The 20,782-nt window shown below is 42.4% G+C and overlaps 1 protein-coding gene across 1 annotated transcript in view; it reads left to right on the top strand.

The window, feature by feature from the left end:
• LOC137497198 (A disintegrin and metalloproteinase with thrombospondin motifs 12-like) overlaps nucleotides 1-20,782 on the top strand; it is a 273,946-nt gene that overhangs the window by 151,366 nt on the left and 101,798 nt on the right. The gene's annotated exons all lie outside the window — the stretch shown is intronic.

The following is a 20,782-nucleotide window of genomic DNA, read 5'->3' as shown; positions in this document are numbered from 1 at the left end:
ATCCGCCATCTTGCATCGCTAACATTAGTGCTGCCCTCTGTACAGCACTGTGGTTAATTTGAAAAAATTTACGTGATTTTTTGACAGCTGTCATCCGCCATCTTGCATCGCAAACCTCAGCGCTGCACTCTTTAGCTACTTATCTTTGAAATGTGGTAGCGGCAATTTGAAAAATTCTACGTGCTTAACAAATCCACGTGCTTCTCAGCCATCATTAATCAACGGAGCATTGTGTGCCCTTTTTAGCTAGTTACCTTTGAAATGTGGTGGCGGACAATTTGAAACATTCTACATGATTTTTTGACAAGCTGCCATCTTTAATCAACAAAGCACCGTGCTGCTATCTTTAGCTACATACCTTTGAAATGTGGTGGCAGTAATTGTTATCCACCATCTTGCATCGCTAACCTTAGTACTCCCCCCTTTACGGTACTGCTTTTTTGACAGCTGTCATCTTCCATCTTGCATCGCAAACCTCAGTGCTGCTATCTTTAGGGTACTAAACCTTATCGTGGTGCTGGTGAGAAATTTAAAATCTACATGCTTTTTTGTCAGCTGTCATCCGCCATGTTTAATAAAGAGAGCACCGAGCTGCTATCTTTACGGCAATGTGGGTAATTTAAAAAAGTTTCGTCAGCTATCATCCGCCATAATTAATCAACAAAGCATCGTGCTGCTATCTTTATCTACATAGATTTGACATGTGGTGGCGGCAATTTGAAATTTTATCCAGCTGACATCTTTAATCAACTGAGTACCGTGCTGCTATCTTTAGCTACTACTTTTGAAATGTGGTAGCGAGTAATTTGAAAAAAGATCCGTTAGGTATCATAAACTTTAGTGCATACGCGAACTTAACCCCTCATTTACCATCTTGAAGGAGACTATCCTTAGTTTAGGACAAGATGCCCCTCCCGACGCTAATTAGCGCTTAGAGGCTACTACACAAGATGGCGGCTGCTGTTATGCATACCTCCTCCACCTTCATCTCCTCCCCCTCTACCTCCTCCGCCTCCTCTACCTCCTCCTTATCCTCTATCAAGGCAGAGCTTTATCGAACATGCATCGCCAAGGCAAGAGTGTGCAGCGATAATATAATTGTGCATGTTTAGACTTGTGGATTACAAAAGAAACATAACAAGACTAGAATCGAACACTCCACTCGATGTTGTGAACTTCAACATGTGATTAGAACATTGATTTATGTGTTGAAAACACTAACTAGAATCGAACACTCTACTCGATACAACATGTGTTTAGAACATGTCAGGGGGATACCTTTGTTCTAAGAAGATCAGATTGGAACATAACAAGACTAACTAGAATCGAACACTCTACTCGATACAACATGTGTTTAGAACATGTCAGGGGGATACCTTTGTTCTAAGAAGATCAGATTGGAACATAACAAGACTAGAATCGAACACTGGACTCGATGTTGTTAACCTCAACATGTGATCAGAACATTGATTGATGTGTTCAGATCACTAAACAAGGGATCAAGACTAGAATCGCTCACGGTACTCGATACAACATGTGTTTAGATCATGTTAGGGGATACCTTTGTTTTAAGAAGATTAGATTAAAACATAACAAGAGTAGAATCGAACACTGTACTCGATGTCGTTAACTTCAACATGGGATTAGAAAATTGATTGATGTTTTAAGAACATTAAATAAGTAATTACGACTGGAATAGAACACTGTACTCGATACAACATGTGTTTAGAACATGTCAGGGTTTACCTTTGTTCTAAGAATAATAGATTAAAATGTAACAAGACTAGAATCGAACACTGCGATCGATGTCGTTAACTTCAACATGTGATTAGAACATTGCTTGATGTGTTCAAAACACTAAATAGGTGATCAAGGCTAGAATAGAACACGGTACTCGATACAACGTGTGTTTAGAACGTGTCAGGTGATACCTTTATTCTAAGAAAATCGGATTACAAAAGAAGTGATTAAGACTAGAATCGAACACTGCACTCCATGTTGTTAAAACATAACAAGGCTAGAATCGAACACTGCACTCGATGTCGTTAACCTCAACATGTGATCAGAACATTGATTGACGTGTTCAGAGCAAAAATACAAATTCAATGATTTGCCTAGTACGGTAATAAAACACACTATGCACATATCGCGTAGCTAACTTGCTCAGTAAACGATATATAACATCAATGATTTGCCTAGTGCGAAAATAAAAAAAACACTCTGCACATACTGCGTAGTTAACTCGCTCAGTAAACGATATAGCAACACTTCATATGATTTGCCTTATCTTGTGGGAAAATCAAGAACCATACTGCGTAGCTAACTCGCTCACCGCACTGCTATGACGCTCAGCAATTGCAAATACACGGGTAATCGATTAGAATACTAATATACGTTATGTAAAAAATAAAAACCGTACTGCGTAGCCAATTCGCTTGGTCACTCGCTTAGTAATTTCAAATACATCACAACACGACTAGAACACCGATATTCGCATACACGTTACTCTTTGTTTTTCGAAACATGCGGGCAAGAATGTTGCGAGATTCTACACCTGACATACTTACATGTTAAAAAACAGGAGGATGGAAAATCCTAAATTTTTGTATGCATGTTGTCTCCTCCATGTTGTAAGAGCAAGTGGAAGCAGTACTCTGAGTTTCTGCTACAGCTTGCTTAGAACGTAGACGGAAGTGGCATGTTATATCAGCAAGAAATACGCATGACCTTGTTCCTGCATACACGCAAGTCAGACACTTACGGAAATAAAATGATGGATACCGCGATTCAAATCCTGGCAACTTCTACCGTCAGAAAGGGCATTCGGCCAGATCCTTATGTTTCATGTAATTACACGTTGTCAGGAAGACTGACGATCGTGCAGGAAAGGGCTAGAAACAGCTATATACCCCCTAGTATTTGCTATTTTTAGGGCTGCTGACAGTAGGGGTTCGAGCCCACTATCTCTATATTTTATTCACAGACAGGATAAACGTAGTGAGAATGATTGCGTGTACAAGATGTTGATGGTGATTGATCTGTTGGATAGGGACGTTAAGCCTTGAGCAAGCTCCTTCGATAGGACTAGGTTATGTTTCGGCACCGGGATTTACCCTCTCCCTACTGCCGTTTATTATATCCTCATGGAGGTGGTATTATACAATTTCGAGTAACTAAAGGGTGTGCGAAAAGCCTGCGTTAAATTCTATAAGAGTAAGGGCATATAACGCTGTTGATGCTGATATACATATCGGATGGGGGCGTTAAGGTTTGGGAGTAGGCTATGTGCCGGCACTGGGTTTTACCTTCTCCGTACTGTTATATATTACATCCTCGGGGAGGTAATAGTATGCAATTTTGAATAACTAGAGGGTATGCTAAAAGCCTGCATTAAATTCTAAAAGGTTGAGGGCATGTAATGCTGTTGATGGTGATTCACATGTTGGATGGGGGCTTAAGCGTTGAGCAGACCCCTTCGACAGGGGTAGGCTATGTGCCGGCTTCGGGTTTTACCCTCTCCGTACAATCATGATATTTTATCTTAGGAACTTACACCAGCTAAATGCTAGAAAGCAATACAATCGGAATTACCTACACGGTCAAGAAAATGCCATTGCACTGTTATCGATCTTTAAGTTACAGGTGTCTTATCATACACACAGTGGTCTCGCTACTTGCTGAAGGTTGCTACAGCCAGAAAGCAGTGTACAATTTCAGTCAGCGCATGTATTCCTTACCTCGCCCTGACTGACTCTGTAACATACACAGATACAACCTCAAGGACAGTGTTCTGAAGAGTTTTACTTTCGGTTAGGACTAGTACCTCGCCTAAGGGGCTTTACTTGTTATGCGGAACAAGGATCGAACCTGCTATGTTAACAACAAAAGACGTAACCCGGTGCTAGAACTTATTTAAAACTTAGTGCCAGCACATACCCTACCCCCAAAGCTTAACGCTCGAACTGCACTAAGAGGCGGCAAGCTCCTAGTCCTGTTTTACAGCCGGATGCCCTTCCTGACGTAACAAGATCGGGATCAAAAATCTGTTTTTAGAGCCGAGTGCCCTTCTTGACGCAACAACTAAGATTTAAAATCTCAAGAATCTGTTTTAAAACTAATCGAAACAGACTTTCAACGTATTAGGTCGTGTTACGTACATGTAGCACGTGTTGAAGAGATGTTAAGTACAGATCAAAAATGGCCAACCGGACACCAGCGGGATCCGAACCCACAACCTCCCGATTTCGCGTCTTCAATAGAGCGAACTTGCTCTACCTTGCCATGGCGCATGGTTGGGACGTCGCGGTCCAGGTAGACCGAGCCACTGGCAACCTAGTAGCAGTCTTGCCGGGAGGCTTCCAATACACTCCGACGCCTCGTCCAGCCGCGGTCTCCCGCGGGGCCACCTCCACTCGGCCGGGTAGATGACGCGGAACACTCGGTTCGAGGCGCAAACAGGACAAGACATAATGCGATCTCCTGCCCCCCGACATCGGCGGACCTCTCCCTATCGGCTCTTGAGGTAGACCACGATTTCTACAGTCCAGCGTTCCTTGACGGGACAGCCGCCGTTGGATGTGTAAAATGTCAGATTTCTTTGTTTTGTATTTGACTGTACAGTTTATTATTCTCGTTTATGTATCTTCGGTTGCAAGGAATAGTTTTGTATTGCTTTTGCCTAAAATTGGGCACATTAGGTCTATAAAATGTATGCAGATAATATTAAATTAAATAATAAATCACGGAGGGGGTGCCACCTGCTGACCGTCGTATACTGACTGGTCTTCGTCTATAAAAGAATCCACTTTGGTTTCCACTCCCTTGAAGCGATCAGTGAGAGCTTGGCTGACTGCTGTGAGAACATTAATATTTGCCTGTGACATGTCTTTTCCTGAGCGTATCTGCTCCAAGATGATAGTAATAGTGTCGGTGTTGTCTGTACTCTGGGTGCTACGAGTCTGCTGGAGTACTGGTGTCACGGCTGTAGACTTGTGAGACTGAAGTCTCTTCTTGGGAGTTGAGTTAAGAAGGGCTTTCCTCTGCCTGTATGTCACATCTAGACGAGTCTGAGGCATACTCTGATGACCCGGTGACGTGACTGTGGAGACTACTCCAGGCTGGCAGTCACGGTGGATGTTAGCTGCTGCACCTCTCACGACCAACGAACGGTAGGGGTAGAGCAAGGGGGAAATATATAAAATTGAAGGTCGCCGAGGAGTAGGCAGAAGGAGAACAACATGCCTTAAGAATATTAAAGACATGACAGGCATAAAATGTACTGAATAACTGTAGCGTGTTGCTGAAGACAGATAAACACTCTCCGTATTGATCGCCAACGTCTGGGAGACTGGGCAGGGCACATAGAAGAAGAAGAAGTTCATTTTCTCCAATTTTTCACAAGTTGAGAGTATCGAACAGGAACAGGGTTTTGGTGACATTTTGTTCATTAAATACAGGAATATATTTGGGTGCTATGCTTTTTTCCTTCGGTTTATTTATTTGGCATACATAATATAAGAATTAGGCAAAATTTGGACAATATTTTAAACACCAACTTCACTATTATTTGTGGTAATGTATTTTGACTCCAGCATGCGCAATGGTTTTATGTTTCATTATTATTATTATTATTATTATTGTACCGGGCGGTACACCTCCACGCCGCTAATTTAAAAATTGCGCCTGTTGAAACTCCTCTGCTGGAGGAAGTCTGAACTTTATCTACACTATTAATTCTCTACTTTCTCAGAAGATGTCACCACGTGGAAAATTTTCAATTTTTGAACTGTGTCATTTTTGATGTGTTTTTGTTTCGCTTGAAGTAAGAAGTGTGAACTTTCTCTTCTAGAGGACACTACTGAAGATCAACAATAGTGCACCCTAGTGCGGAGTTAAAGAACTATTTTGTTGGAGAAATTTTTATTTCAAATGTTTGTTCTTTGCTAAATTTCTCTCAGTCATTGGTTAAGTTGGCTATATTAACCCCTTCTTTCCCCTTGTTTTAAATCTAGCCTATCCCGAATTTCTTAAATTAATTTCCCACCAATTATGTGTTTCTTTTTAGTATTGTGTAGGGGGTTTATTGATGAACCAATAAAATCCTCGTGGGAGGGTGTTCTCATTCCCCTAACGCCTAGAACCTTCCGCGAGAGTATATAAACTGCTGATTTTAGGGTCTCCGAGCCACTTCTGTTCCATCTTTCTGTGTGCAAAGTACATAGCAGGGGGCGGGAAGCGCCTCTTTCTTCTCCAGCTGTTCAACACCAGGTAATGGCCTCTTAATAACTTCTTTTCTTGCTAGGTCGGCAGTTTAACTCTCGGGGCGGGTTCGAAGCGTTTCCACCATGTAACCTTTTCCTAAATGTAACTACTCGTTTCATCTATTCTCTTTTGAAGCTACATACTGGGATAGAGAGTGCTGACCCTCTCGAGCTCCCACTCATATTGTTTTGAGGTGAACTTATTTTTTTTTCAACCTATTCTTCGTTAACGTAAAACAAATTGTTCTCTTCTTAAGTCACCTCTTTAGTATGGGATTAGCCCTTGTAATAACGGCCTAATGCCAAGTAGGTCTTAATCAAAGTGTATTAGGAGTGCAGATCGCCTCCTCTCAAATTGTTATTTTAGAGGTCATGTAATTACCCCTTTTCATTTAATAGACCTCAATAGGTTGGGTATTTTACCCCTGTGTCTATGTCCAGTGAGGACAACTTGAAGGTGGAGTTTGGTGTGGCCTTTGAGAGGCTTAAAGTTGAGAGCGAGTGGCTCCTTTTTGAAAATTGAGTGTTGTATGCCTCGTGGAGGCTTTTCAGTGTAATTTGGAGCAAGTGCTCCTAGGTATGAATGGGGTTTTCTGCCCCTCTGTTAAAACTTGTGTTTGGGGTAAAGCTGAGCTAATTGCTCAAGAATTGTGAGTCTGGGGCTCGAAGACCATATCCTGTAAATTTTGTAATCGTATTCTTATTGCCTTGCTACCTTGTACCTGCCATGACTGTTATTTCTTCATTTTTGAAAAGAAAATATAACCTTGTTAAATTTTAAATTAATTTTACTTTAGTAGCTTGAGACCTGTTCACCACCCCGCACCTTCTTTCACGCCTAACTACCACTAAAACGCGGTAACAAGGGGTAGCAGAGCGTGGTTGAATGGGTCTCAATTTAGCCCCGTTTGACGGCTAAACATTGCTTTGTTCCGAACTCTAACGATTTTCTCTGTTGCTGGAAATTTTTAATTTTCTCTGTTTCAAAATTTTTCTGTCATCATGCCCGGCCCTCGCGATGTTCTCCACCTTAACTATTTGCGCAAAGAGGAGTTGATCTATGAATTAACTATTACAAATGTGCAATCTGGAGGCACGGTTGCTGTCGATACTAACAAGCTTAGAGAGTCCCTTGATTTGCCCATTTCTATCCCCACCTTGGGATAGAAAGAAATTGATGACTCTCTTTCCACGATCGTCGAGAATATTACGGGGCTAGCATCGGTAGTTAGTTTTTTTGATGAAAATGATCCGTCACCTAATCAAATTAAGCGTGTGCAAGCCAGGCTGTTTCATTTTTCAAATAGAGTTAACGATCTGTTGTCTCTAAAGTTGAATGACGTTCAGAGGAAGGAAGCTAGTACGCTGCTTGAAAATATTTCTGATTTGTCTAGTAAGGTCACTCAATTGTTAACTGGCGAAGTTCCTCCCAAAATTGATCAACCCACCACGGTGAATGTAGATAACGAGGACGATCCTCCTAAAGGAGATATCAATAGGAAAACCGTTGCTGCTCAAACTATATCTGCCCCATTGGACAACGAATCTGAACGCCGTGTATCGTTGAGTAACATCCGTTCTGAATTAACTTCCTTGCCGTTGAAACCTTTACCTACTATGTCACCTGGGTTCAGCAGCTTGCCTCATCCATTGGCAATGCTGCTCAGAGGTATATCGAAGTTTTCCGTTAATACCACCAGTGAAGTAATTTCATTTTTAAGATTTCTAGTTGAATTTCAGGATCATGCCCTTGTGTTTTCTCTTTCTCCATGTCAAATTTTGCAAATTATCTATCCGTATGCTATTGGTATTCTCTCAGATAAAATCGTAAGAGCCATTGCCGAGCAATCATCTATTGAGGATTTCCATGCCCACTTGCTAGCTAACTTCATCCCGGCTAGGGCCAGGTCCTCCCTTATTCAGAAGTACTATTATCGGGTACAGCGCTTGGATGAAAACTTGGCAGAATTCATACAAGACATTAAGTTTTATACTAGGGTGTTTGCACTTCATTTTCCGGAAGATCAGATTGTACAAGCCATTGTGGAAGGAATATCACCACCCTATAGGTCATATTTGTGTTTCGCGGCGTGCCCGCAAACTTTCTCTGAACTTGAAGCGTTGGCCGTCTCAGCGGAAGGAGTGAGATACGCCGATTCCTTGCGCGTCGCGAAAGAACCCCCGCCTTCTTTTAGTAATTCTCGGCCTCCACCTCGCCGACCAGTCAATCCCCGTAAATGTTATGCTTGCGGGTCGCCTGACCATCTTCGCAATAAGTGTCCACTGATCAAGTCGAGTGGGACAAGGAATGGGGCTGGTTCATCACAAGGCTGTTTTAAATGTGGGGCTTTCTCACATATCGCCAAGAATTGCCCAAACTCGAATAGCACCCCCTCCTCCTCAACTTCTGGTGCAAATTCCACCTATGCCAATAATAAAAAGTGACTAGTGGCTTCGGCTGAGTCGACTAATCCATCTTTCCGAGGCTCAGCCCCTGGTAAACAGATCGAAAATTCTGGGAACGTTCAATCTGCTAATCTGTCTTTTGAATGCCCCAAAGAGTGTCTTAGGATTGCGGCGGATTCCCCCGCACCTGTTCCTTTTCTTAAGATTGAGTTAAATAACGAGCCTATAACAGCTCTCTTAGATTCAGGCACTGTTTGTTCGATTATTTCGGCTGAATGGTATTCTAAATTGAAATCCGTTTGTAAACTACCTGATTATGTCTCATCTCCTGTTCAATATGTTTCGGCTAATTCATCCCCATTAGAAATTCTAGGTTCCTTACTGGTCAAAATTCGTATTTTTAAATTTACATGGAAAGTCAAACTGTTTGTGGCCAAGCACTTGTCTTGCCCCATTATATTGGGAGCTGACTTTATTTCTCACACTGGTCTTGTGCTCGATCTTCAGAGTAGGTCTTGCACATTCAAATTTGCCTCTAATTGTAAAATCCCACTATTAAAGTGTAATTCTGCATCATGTTCTTCTATTTCGCCTACCCAGGATGAGATGTTGTTAGACCTTAGACATCTACCTGAGGAGCAGGCTGATTGTATTCGCAAATTGTGTCAGTCGTTTCCAGAGGTGTTCTCTGATACTCTTGGTGTTACTGACCTTATTGAATACAAAATTGAGGTCACGGATTCGATTCCTGTCCGTTTTCCACCGTATAGGCTATCTCCACCTAAAATGAAGGCTCTAAAAGAAATCATCGATCAGATGTTGAAGGACGGTATTATTAGGCCCTCTAAGTCAGCGTATTCTTCGCCTATTTTACTAGTCCCGAAACCCCAAGGAGGCTTCAGGCCTGTAATTGATTATAGGGCTCTCAATCGGAAGGTGGTGTTGCAATCTGTGCCCCTTCCTGACCTTCATTCTTGTTTTTCATGGTTTCGTAAGGCCAAGTTGTTTACTATCTTGGACTTGAATCAGGCCTATAATCAAATTCCCCTTGCCGAAGAGTCTAAACATCTTACAGCGTTTGCCACGGACTGGAACTTATACGAATACAACCGCGTGCCTTTCGGGCTCCCCACGGGAGCAGCTGTACTCACTAGGCTACTAGATAGGGTCTTCTCCGACATCAAATTTGAGTACTTATATCACTACTTGGATGATGTCGTCGTATTTTCAGAGACTTTCGAAGAACATCTAGATCATCTGCGGGAAGTTCTCGATCGCCTTCGTAAGGCTGGGTTAACTGTCAAGTTGTCCAAGGTGGCCATTGCTAAGCCCTCTATGTCATTCCTAGGGCATATTGTGTCACCTGATGGTGTAGCTGTCGATCATTCTAGAACACAGGCCATCCGTGATTTTAAACCTCCCAAGGACATTAAAGGTATCGCCAGGTTCATTGGTATGGTGAATTTCTTCAGGAAGTTTATTCCTAACTTCGCTAATAGAGCGGCGCCCTTAAACCTTCTCCGTAGGAAAGGCATCAAATTTGAGTGGGGACCTTCCCAACAAGCCGCTTTCGAAGATCTTAAATTAGCTCTCTGTAATGCCCCTGTTCTTGCTATGCCTGATTTCTCGAAGAAATTCATCGTACAAACCGACGCGTCGTCGTCGGCGGTAGCTGCAGTCCTTCTTCAAGAGACGGAACTAGGGAGGCGCCCCATCGCCTATGCATCTAGGACTCTCTCGGCTCAAGAAGCAAAGTACTCCATATATGAGCTCGAAGGTTTGGCAGTCTTATTCGCCTTAGAAAAGTTCCGTCTTTACCTGGAACATGTTAAATTCGACCTGGAGACAGATAATCAAGCCTTAAGCTGGGTCTTAGGTAGGCCGCGTCGTACTGGTCGTATAGCCCGTTGGGCCATCCGTATTTCTGCCTTCCAGTTTGATGTTAGACATATCAGAGGTACCGAAAATATTGTCGCTGACGGACTCAGCCGTATGTTTTCAAACGACGTTGAGAACCGGGAACCGGTCGACAGTTCATCACCTCCCGAGTCTGCACCATCTGATGTTAATGCCATCTTAACTGATGCTCCCATGCTCTTTAGGGATATCGAGAAATACCAACGTGAAGATCCGACGCTGGCGCCGATAATGGAAACCCTTTCTTCTGGGGAACATGTTGACCCTTATGTTCTGAGGAATGGTGTTCTATGTTGCCCTTCGAGGCATGATAAGATGATGAAAGTTGTTGTTCCAGCTGTTCTTGTACCTATGATCTTCAAGTATTATCATGAGACCCCATTAGGTGGGCATCTTGGTATCTTTAAAACTCGTGAAAAGATTCGTGAAATGTTCATCTGGAATGGTATGGACGGTGAAATCCGTGAACTTATAAAAGCTTGTAAATCGTGTTTGCTCAGTAAACCTACCATGTCCACTAAGGTAGGCCTTTTGTCTGCGCATCAAGCGTCGCGCCCCATGGAACGCCTGTACATTGATTATGTAGGACCCTTCCCCCAGTCAAAGGGTAATGCTAACAAGTTCATCTTTGTGTGTGTAGATGGTTTTACCAGATTTTCCTGGTTATTTCCGACTAAGCTGGCTACCGCTCAGTCTACCATTACTTGCCTAAATTATATTTTTCTTCTTTTGGTCCGTGCCAATATATTGTATCTGATAATGCTAAGGCGTTCACATCAAATCTTTTTCGTAAATTCTGTTTTGACTTGTCCATCTCTCATGTAACTACTTCTGCTTATTACCCTCAACCATCTCTGGCTGAACGGGTTAACCGTAATCTCAGGTCCGCACTTATTGCCTATCATCATGAAGATCATTCCAGGTGGGACACGTCCCTGCATTGGATAGCTTTTGCTTTGAATTCGGCGGTTCATGAATCTCACAAGTTTACTCCAGCTTCTTTGATGTTTAAGTTCGTTCCCAACACGCCGCTCTCGAACCTCTGGTCTCTGAGTGACATTCTACCCGAGACAATAGATCCGGATAATATTAAAGATCTTTGGAAGAAGGCTAAAGCCAATCTTAAAGTGTCTCATGAAAAGGTTAGGGAAAGGTATGATCGTGGACGGAGACCCACCCCTTTGAAGGTAGGTGACCAGGTAATGGTCAAAAATTTTGTTCCCGCGGGCAAGCTTGCCCCCAGATTCCATGGGTCGTGTATCATTCTCGATTTCCTTACGCCGGTTACCTTATTGTTAAGCAATCCAGCCACCGAGAGGATATTTAGGGTTCACCTGTCACAGGTGAAACCAGTGTAGATTGTGTGTTAATTCGCTTCATATAATTTGAAAAGAATAGGAAGGTTATATTTTTTTTTTTTTTGAGTTTTACTTGTAAGGCATTCTGCCCCTTTTATAGTATTTTGTTTCATATGTAAGCATTTTTGTGAAACCTGCCCCGACCCGTCAAACTGCCAACCTGTCCTTACCACGGCCATTACCACTCTCCCGTCTCCTGCTATACACACTGGGGCTTGATTATATTAAATGCCATGGATATCTACACGCCGCTGGCCCCTCAACCTCTCCACAAAGCCTGTGCCCTCGAAAAGATGATGGTCCAACACAATTCTGCCGCCTAGCTTTAATGTTTCAGTGCCCCCGCAGCCGCGCGGCGCCGTGCAGCGACTGGGGCAGAGGACGGGCCCCCTCTTCTCCAGCGAGGACGTCATGTGCACGGCGAGCCGGAGCTCTCCTCCCGGCCAAGGCTGATGCGCGGCGCACGACCTGCTACTTGCCCGCAGCCTGTATATGTTCACCGCGGGCGCGGCGTGTTTCAACACCTTTGCTCCCCTCATAGTGCGGGCGAGCGGTATCTCAGGGTACTTGAGGGGTCCGAGCGGCCTCCTTTTGGACGCAAGCTGCAACGGCCGGTCTGGCCAGCCAATTTAATCAACATCAACTACATGGACAGTTACGATAAGCAATGACTACAATTGGGAATTCAACAGCAATATTTGGTGGCATTTGCAAAATTTTCTTCACTTCTAAGTATTAAAAGTTTATCTTCAGAAATTCAACTTCTACAAACATAAAGACTTTACTTCACCTGCAACAACAAAATTTTGAAACTGAATCAAACCAAATTCAGAAAATCTTATAAATGCTTCTGCAATCAATCTTCATATCCACATCATAACTTGGACCTTGTTTCAAACAGATTTCATGTGTCACCCCTGGAGGAACTTTTGGGGGGGGGGGGGGAGGTCTGTACCGGGCGGTACACCTCCAAGCCGCTAATTTAAAAATTGCGCCTGTTGAAACTCCTCTGCTGGAGGAAGTCTGAACTTTATCTACACTATTAATTCTCTACTTTCTCAGAAGATGTCACCACGTGGAAAATTTTCAGTTTTTGAACTGTGTCATTTTTGATGTGTTTTTGTTTCGCTTGAAGTAAGAAGTGTGAACTTTCTCTTCTAGAGGACACTACTGAAGATCAACAATAGTGCACCCTAGTGCGGAGTTAAAGAACTATTTTGTTGGAGAAATTTTTATTTCAAATGTTTGTTCTTTGCTAAATTTCTCTCAGTCATTGGTTAAGTTGGCTATATTAACCCCTTCTTTCCCTTTGTTTTAAATCTAGCCTATCCCGAATTTCTTAAATTAATTTTCCACCAATTATGTGTTTCTTTTTAGTATTGTGTAGGGGGTTTATTGATGAACCAATAAAATCCTCGTGGGAGGGTGTTCTCATTCCCCTAACGCCTAGAACCTTCCGCGAGAGTATATAAACTGCTGATTTTAGGGTCTCCGAGCCACTTCTGTTCCATCTTTCTGTGTGCAAAGTACATAGCAGGGGGCGGGAAGCACCTCTTTCTTCTCCAGCTGTTCAACACCAGGTAATGGCCTCTTAATAACTTCTTTTCTTGCTAGGTCGGCAGTTTAACTCTCGAGGCGGGTTCGAAGCGTTTCCACCATGTAACCTTTTCCTAAATGTAACTACTCGTTTCATCTATTCTCTTTTGAAGCTACATACTGGGATAGAGAGTGCTGACCCTCTCGAGCTCCCACTCATATTGTTTTGAGGTGAACTTATTTTTTTTTCAACCTATTCTTCGTTAATGTAAAACAAATTGTTCTCTTCTTAAGTCACCTCTTTAGTATGGGATTAGCCCTTGTAATAACTGCCTAATGCCAAGTAGGTCTTAATCAAAGTGTATTAGGAGTGCAGATCGCCTCCTCTCAAATTGTTATTTTAGAGGTCATGTAATTACCCCTTTTCATTTAATAGACCTCAGTAGGTTGGGTATTTTACCCCTGTGTCTATGTCCAGTGAGGACAACTTGAAGGTGGAGTTTGGTGTGGCCTTTGAGAGGCTTAAAGTTGAGAGCGAGTGGCTCCTTTTTGAAAATTGAGTGTTGTATGCCTCGTGGAGGCTTTTCAGTGTAATTTGGAGCAAGTGCTCCTAGGTATGAATGGGGTTTTCTGCCCCTCTGTTAAAACTTGTGTTTGGGGTAAAGCTGAGCTAATTGCTCAAGAGCCCAAATCCTGTAAATTTTGTAATCGTATTCTTATTGCCTTGCTACCTTGTACCTGCCATGATTGTTATTTCTTCATTTTTGAAAAGAAAATATAACCTTGTTAAATTTTAAATTAATTTTACTTTAGTAGCTTGAGACCTGTTCACCACCCCGCACCTTCTTTCACGCCTAACTACCACTAAAACGCGGTAACAATTATTATTATTATTATTATTATTATTATTATTATTATTATTATTATTATTATTATTATTATTATTATTATTATTTGCATTACGTCGAGCCGACACAGATAGGTCTTATGGCCACGATGGGATACGATAGGGCTAGGAGTGGGAAGGAAGCGTCCGTGGCCTTCATTGAGGTACAGCCCCAGCAATTGCCTGGTGTGAAAATGGGGAAACCGCGAATAACCGTCATTCAGGGCTAACGACAGTGGGATTCGAATCTACTAGCTCCCGAATACTAATTATTATTAATGAGCATAGTTAACTTATAAGACTGAGGCCACACCCTCAACCGACAAGCATTCGATTCGTAGAGATAAATAGTTTGTTTCTTTCTAAATTCAGGTTCTTTTCATGATGCGCACGCATAGGTATACTTTCTGTTATATAATAGAGTACTTAGATGTAGCCTAAATTGGTTTACAAATATAAGCCCTTCAATAAATAAATAAATAAATAAATAAATAAATAAATAAATAAATAAAGTAGATAAATACATCTTCATTCTAGACTGTTTTACCTTTCAGTATTCAATCTGAAAACCTCTGTGAATTTACTAATCGCCGCCACAATCCTCTATATGTAACTAGTTCTGTGGCCTTGCTTAGTTCTCTTATCTTTAAATCGTTAGAAACTGAGTCTAACCATCGACATCTTGGTCTTCCTCTACTTCTCTCAACCTCCATATCAGATAAATAAATAAATATATATATATAAAATAAACAAATAAATAAATAAATAAACCAATCCAAACCCCATGCCGCAACAGCCCCGAAGACCTTGGACTACCAAGCGACCGCTGCTCAGGCCGAAGCCCTACAGAGTACTAGGAGTCATGTGGTCAGCACGACGAATTCTCTCGGTCGTTATTCTTGGCTTTCTAGACCGGGGCCGCTATTTCAGCGGCAGATAGCTCCTCAATTGTACTCACTTTGACTAAGTGGAACTCGAATCACACCTCAGATCCAAGTAAAAGTCCCTGACCCCGCCGGAAATCGAACCCTGGGCCTCCGGGTGAGTGCAGTCACGCTACTCGTACACCACGGGACCAGAAAATAAATAAATAAATAAATAAATAAATAAATAAATAAATGTCACATGCCAAGATAAGTAAATTGGTATAATTAAAATAATCAGTTTGGTTCGAAAACACTTCGGTTTATTAATTTGATATGAGTCACCCAAAACTTGCGTTAGGTTTGGAGAATTCTTTAATAATCAGCATTAACTTACTCACAGCTTATTACCTTCATATTCCAAGATGTAATTGAAGCATGTATTTAAAGCATCATAGATTCAAAGTTAAAGTTGTACCACTAGAATAGCAGGCATGGAAAAGTGATTAAAAGTTTAAGCGAATTCTACTGTCATTAAATTGATCTTCACAGCAATAAACTGTAGACTTTTACGATATATAACTGGCATTTCTCCGGCTCGCGAAAATCCTTTCCTCCAGTGTTGCCAACTTATATTTTCAAGATCCGCTAAATACTACTAACCGAGCTCGATAGCTGCAGTCGCTTAAGTGCGGCCAGTATCCAGTATTCGGGAGATAGTAGGTTCGAATCCCACTGTCGGCAGCCCTGAAAATGGTTTTCCGTGGTTTCCCATTTTCACACCAGGCAAATGCTGGGGCTGTACCTTAATTAAGGCCACGGCCGCTTCCTTCCCACTCCTAGCCCTGTCCTGTCCCGTCGTCGCCATAAGACCTATCTGTGTCGGTGCGACGTATAACAACTAGCAAAAAAAAAAAATACTACTAAAAATCCGCTAAAATTCAGCCTAGAAATCCGATCTCAAATAATGAGCAATAAAATGAGCAATAATAACAATAAAAATAATAATAAAATTAAATGTCTGCATTCACCTGATCTGTGAGTTTCACTGAGAGCCGGCGAGCTATAACTTGTATGGTTGGGGACAAAACATGACGGCCTCACTTCCTAGAAGCGAGCTGGAAGCCAGTAGTCAATCACACCCTGCACCTTGCAGAGTTAACAAGTTCTAAGTGACCCTTGTTTGTTTTGGAGAGGCTGCCGAACCACTTTCTTCCTCACTCTCTGTAGTATTTACCCTTTCTTCGTGTAGAGTGCAGTAGCAGATTTGGCAACTCTGGCTGCAGTAGAGGTCCTATAAGTCGCTAATAGACAACGAGCTGCCGCTGGAAAGTAGTGGTGTGAGGCGAGGTCGTCATGATTTGTCCCCAACTATAGGCGTTTTACTGCCGGGTGAAAACTAGGAATCCCCTACCTAAAGGGCCACACACAGAACAGGCCACTTCATTAAACGGTCTTCCTTCATAGCATAAAATTAAAATAAATGCTACTCTCTCACAGTTTCATTATCTGTCGTCATTCGTCAACTAAGAGATAAGTACCCATTCCCCACGCATTACAAATGTATGATACCATGATCTCATAACATCAGATCCAAATAACATGTTTTCCTCATGTGACTACTAGCTCCTGACAAGAAATACGGAATAGCTCGGAGACAGACTGAGGTACAAATTTTTAAAAAACGTAAAATGGATCAAACACTAAATTCAGCTATAATAAATCTAGAATTCCGCCAAAAATTCTGCTGTCCGCTAAATAATATATTTCTCCGCTGACAGCCTTCTAATTCCGCCAAATTTAGCTTTCCTCGTACTTTTACGGTCCTTTGGCTCATTAATAATTTTCTTCGGTGGTATGCGATGTATTTGTGCACATCGGAACTATACACCATTTGTAACTTTCTTCTGCCTCACTGTCTGCGCAAGATGCATTTTAAGTCCAAAATATAACACTCAGATTATTACACAATATAAAAATTGTACCCAACTTTACCAGACACTAACATAAAGGAGAATTACGTGAATTGTATTGTGTTTCTCAAAGCATACTACGTGTTATTTCGTCTGCTAACACAGTCAATGTGGACAATGACGTCAGACCAATGAGATCGCGTACATGCGACACGTGACATTTTCGGACTTCAATTTGTATTTTTATCATGTTTGGAGTTACGTCTATATTTTGAGAACCAATTTTTGAATTCTGCATGAAATTTTGAATCAGATTAGCACATTTTAATATAAAACCCCAGAACATGCATGTTCAATCAGCGGCCTTCCTCTTTTATTCCTTTGTCCCAGTTTGAATTCTCCTAGTGTACTCCCTTCGCTTCCTTGGCCTTCCACTGCATTCCAGTCATCATCATCATCATCATCATCATCATAATCATCATCTGTTTACCCTCCAGGTTCGGTTTTTCCATCGGACTTAGCGAGGGATCCCACCTCTACCCCCTCAAGGGCAGTGTCCTGGAGCTTCAGACTCTTGGTCGGGGGATACAACTGGGGAGTATGACCAGTACCTCGCCCAGGCGGCCTCACCTGCTATGCTGAACAGGGGTCTTGTGGAGGGATGGGAAGATTGGAAGGGATAGGCAAGGGAGAGGTAAGGAAGCGGCCGTGGCCTTAAGTTAGGTACCATCCCGGCATTCGCCTGGAGGAGAAGTGGGAAAGCACGGTAAACCACTTCGAGGATGGCTGAGGTGGGAATCGAACCCACCTCTACTCAGTTGACCTCCCGAGGCTGAGTGGACCCCATTCCATCCCTCGTACCACTTTTCAAATTTCGTGGCAGAGCCGGGAATCGAACCCGGGCCTCCGGGGGTGGCAGCTAATCACGCTAACCACTACACCACAGAGGCGGACTGCATTTCAGTCTCCCACTATAATTAAATTCTCGTCATCTTTTACATAATGTATTCAATTTTTGTCTCTTCATTTATTCTTTCGATTTCTTCATCATCAGCTGAACTAGTGGGCATGTAGACCTGCACTGTTGTGGTGGGCATTGGTTTGGTGTCTAACATGACTACAATAATCCTTTCATTATGCTGGTCGTAGTAGCTTATCCGCTGCCCTATTTTCTTATTCATTATTAAACCAGCTCATGCATTTCTCCTGTTTGATTTGAAATTGATAATTCTGTAGTCCCCTGACCAAAAACCCTGCTCTTCCTGTCAACCTACTTCACTTATACCAACAGCATCTAACTGAAGTTTTCCATTTCCCCTTTCAGATTCTGTAACCTACCACAGCGATTCAAACTCCTGACATTTCACGCTCCGACTCGCAGAAAGTCATTATCCATCTTCCAGATGATCTCCCCTCTCGTGTTGTCCCTACCCGGAGATCCGAAAGGGGGACTATTTTACCTCCGGAATATTTCAGCCGGGAGGAAGCCATCATCAGTACATAATTCACACAAAAAGAGCTTCATTTCCTCGGGATTTAGTTACGGCTGTAATTTCCTGTTGCTTTCAGTCGTGTAGCAGTATCAACACAGCTAAGCCATGTTGGCCATATCAGTCAATAATCTAGACTGCCGCCCTTGCAATGTCCGAAAGGCTGCTACTCCCCTTTCGATGAAACATTCGTTAGTCTGGTCTCTCGACAGATACCCATCCAATATACAGATACTCCCATAAACATTCGGTCACTCTGATTTTGACACACTTTTATTGGTTAGTTATTTTTAAGCTATAATATAACTATACAACGAAACATGTAGAAAAACATAATAACACGTTCTACAAACATTGTGATGTAAGTCAAACCATTCTGACAGTCATTAGTACGCCATGTGTCGTACATTAAATAAAAGCAATAATTCAGTACCGCCTCAAAAATATTCGGCCAGTATACAAAAAGCAACATAAACTCCCATAATTCACAACCCTATTACACATTCACTACTTTTTAGGTCTCCTTGATGTTTTATGACCTCTTCTAGTCGATTCGGCATTCTGGCAATAATTTTCTAGTCCCTCATTCTTGTAGCAGTCTTCTCTTCGAGTCTGTGAGGGAACTTGGCGGCTGCAATTGCAGAGCTGCTTTCATTTGACTTCACACATTCTCGATGGGGTTCAGGTCGGGTGATTGTGGTGGAGTCTCCAACAAAACCTTCGGGTAGTTGTACAGCAGCCACTATCTAGCAAGGTACGACTTGTGCTTGGGGTCGTTATCATGGTAGAACTTGACAGTACGCTGTTTATCAAATTGTTCCTCAGATTGTCGCAAATTGTTTTTGAGGATAGCCAAATGGTCCTCTTTTGTCAAAGTATGTTCAGTGAAACTCAGTGCACCGACACCGTTCGATGCAACACATACCCACACCATCGCACATCCTTCACCATGTTTTACCGTTGCTTGTAAATTGCTTGTTTTCAATTCCTCGTTACCTTTCCGCCACGCCAATTACTTTCCATCGGATCCAACGACGTTGAACTTTGACTCATCAAGAAATTACACAGCCTCCCACCAAGCACTGGGTTTGCTTACGTAGGTTTTTGCGAACTCTAGCCGCATCTTTTTATTTACCGCACTAATGTATGGCTTCCTCCTAGCTTTTCTCCCAAAGAACTCATTCTTTCGCAGTGCTCTTCACATGGTTCCAGTACTCACTTTCTTTCCACACTCCTATAAAACAGCTCCTGCCTGTTTCTCGGCACTAATTTTCGGACTTGGCTTCACATTCCGAAGCACAAACCACTACTCTCGTTGTGTCAGCCTTCTTTGTCTGCCTGTCTGGGGAACTGAACCAATTCTCTCTAGGTTTTTGAATAACCTTATTGTACCTCCGACTGTTGTTCTGCTTATGCTAAGCATCTGCGATATCTTTCTAGCGAATTACCTCGAGCATGATGGAATATCACGAGCTGGCGTTCTTCAAACGTGGTATGTGCTGACTTTTGCACCCCATTTGATACCAATGAGCAACAGTATAGCAAATGATTTCGGCACGACGTGTCTTCCGTCACCGCACTACTGAATTGAACGTTTCGCTGTCAACCAACATAGCGACAATCCCAGCCTTGCCGGGTGACCGAATATATTTGAGGCGTGTCATTTCACCCACGTGAGCAATGTTCTTTGTTTTACAACACACTGTACATCAATGTCCCGTGATTCCTCTTCAGTATAAGCAAACACATGTAGTTCCATAACTTAGACACATTTGGTTTCACATACGGCTCATGGTTGCGGTATTGTCATCACTTTTTCGTGGATATTATCAGTGGCCGAATTTTTATGGGAGTGACTGTAGTTGCACCTGCGGCTTGGCTGTCTGCTTCATTGGAACACAAGCTTTCCCACCGCGGCAAAGTCACCTGGTTCGCAGGAGATGAAATCTTCAGAAAGAGAAACACAACTGGTGACTCTCCGTGACTTTCTTTTTAACAATCTTGTCGCATAAATGGTACAAAAATGGGCAACTAGACATATCTGTGTTATTAATGTATAACTCGTGTACACGTGCTGTTGTATAACAGTAACATAAGAACGAACTCAGTCGGTGTGAAAATATTTTGTTAGAAATATTTCTTCGTTACCTGAA

Source organism: Anabrus simplex, chromosome 1 (genome assembly GCF_040414725.1).
Source record: "Anabrus simplex isolate iqAnaSimp1 chromosome 1, ASM4041472v1, whole genome shotgun sequence".
NCBI lineage: Eukaryota > Metazoa > Arthropoda > Insecta > Orthoptera > Tettigoniidae > Anabrus > Anabrus simplex.
Note: the sequence above shows the minus strand (reverse complement) of the source record. Positions and strands in the feature narration are given on the sequence as shown.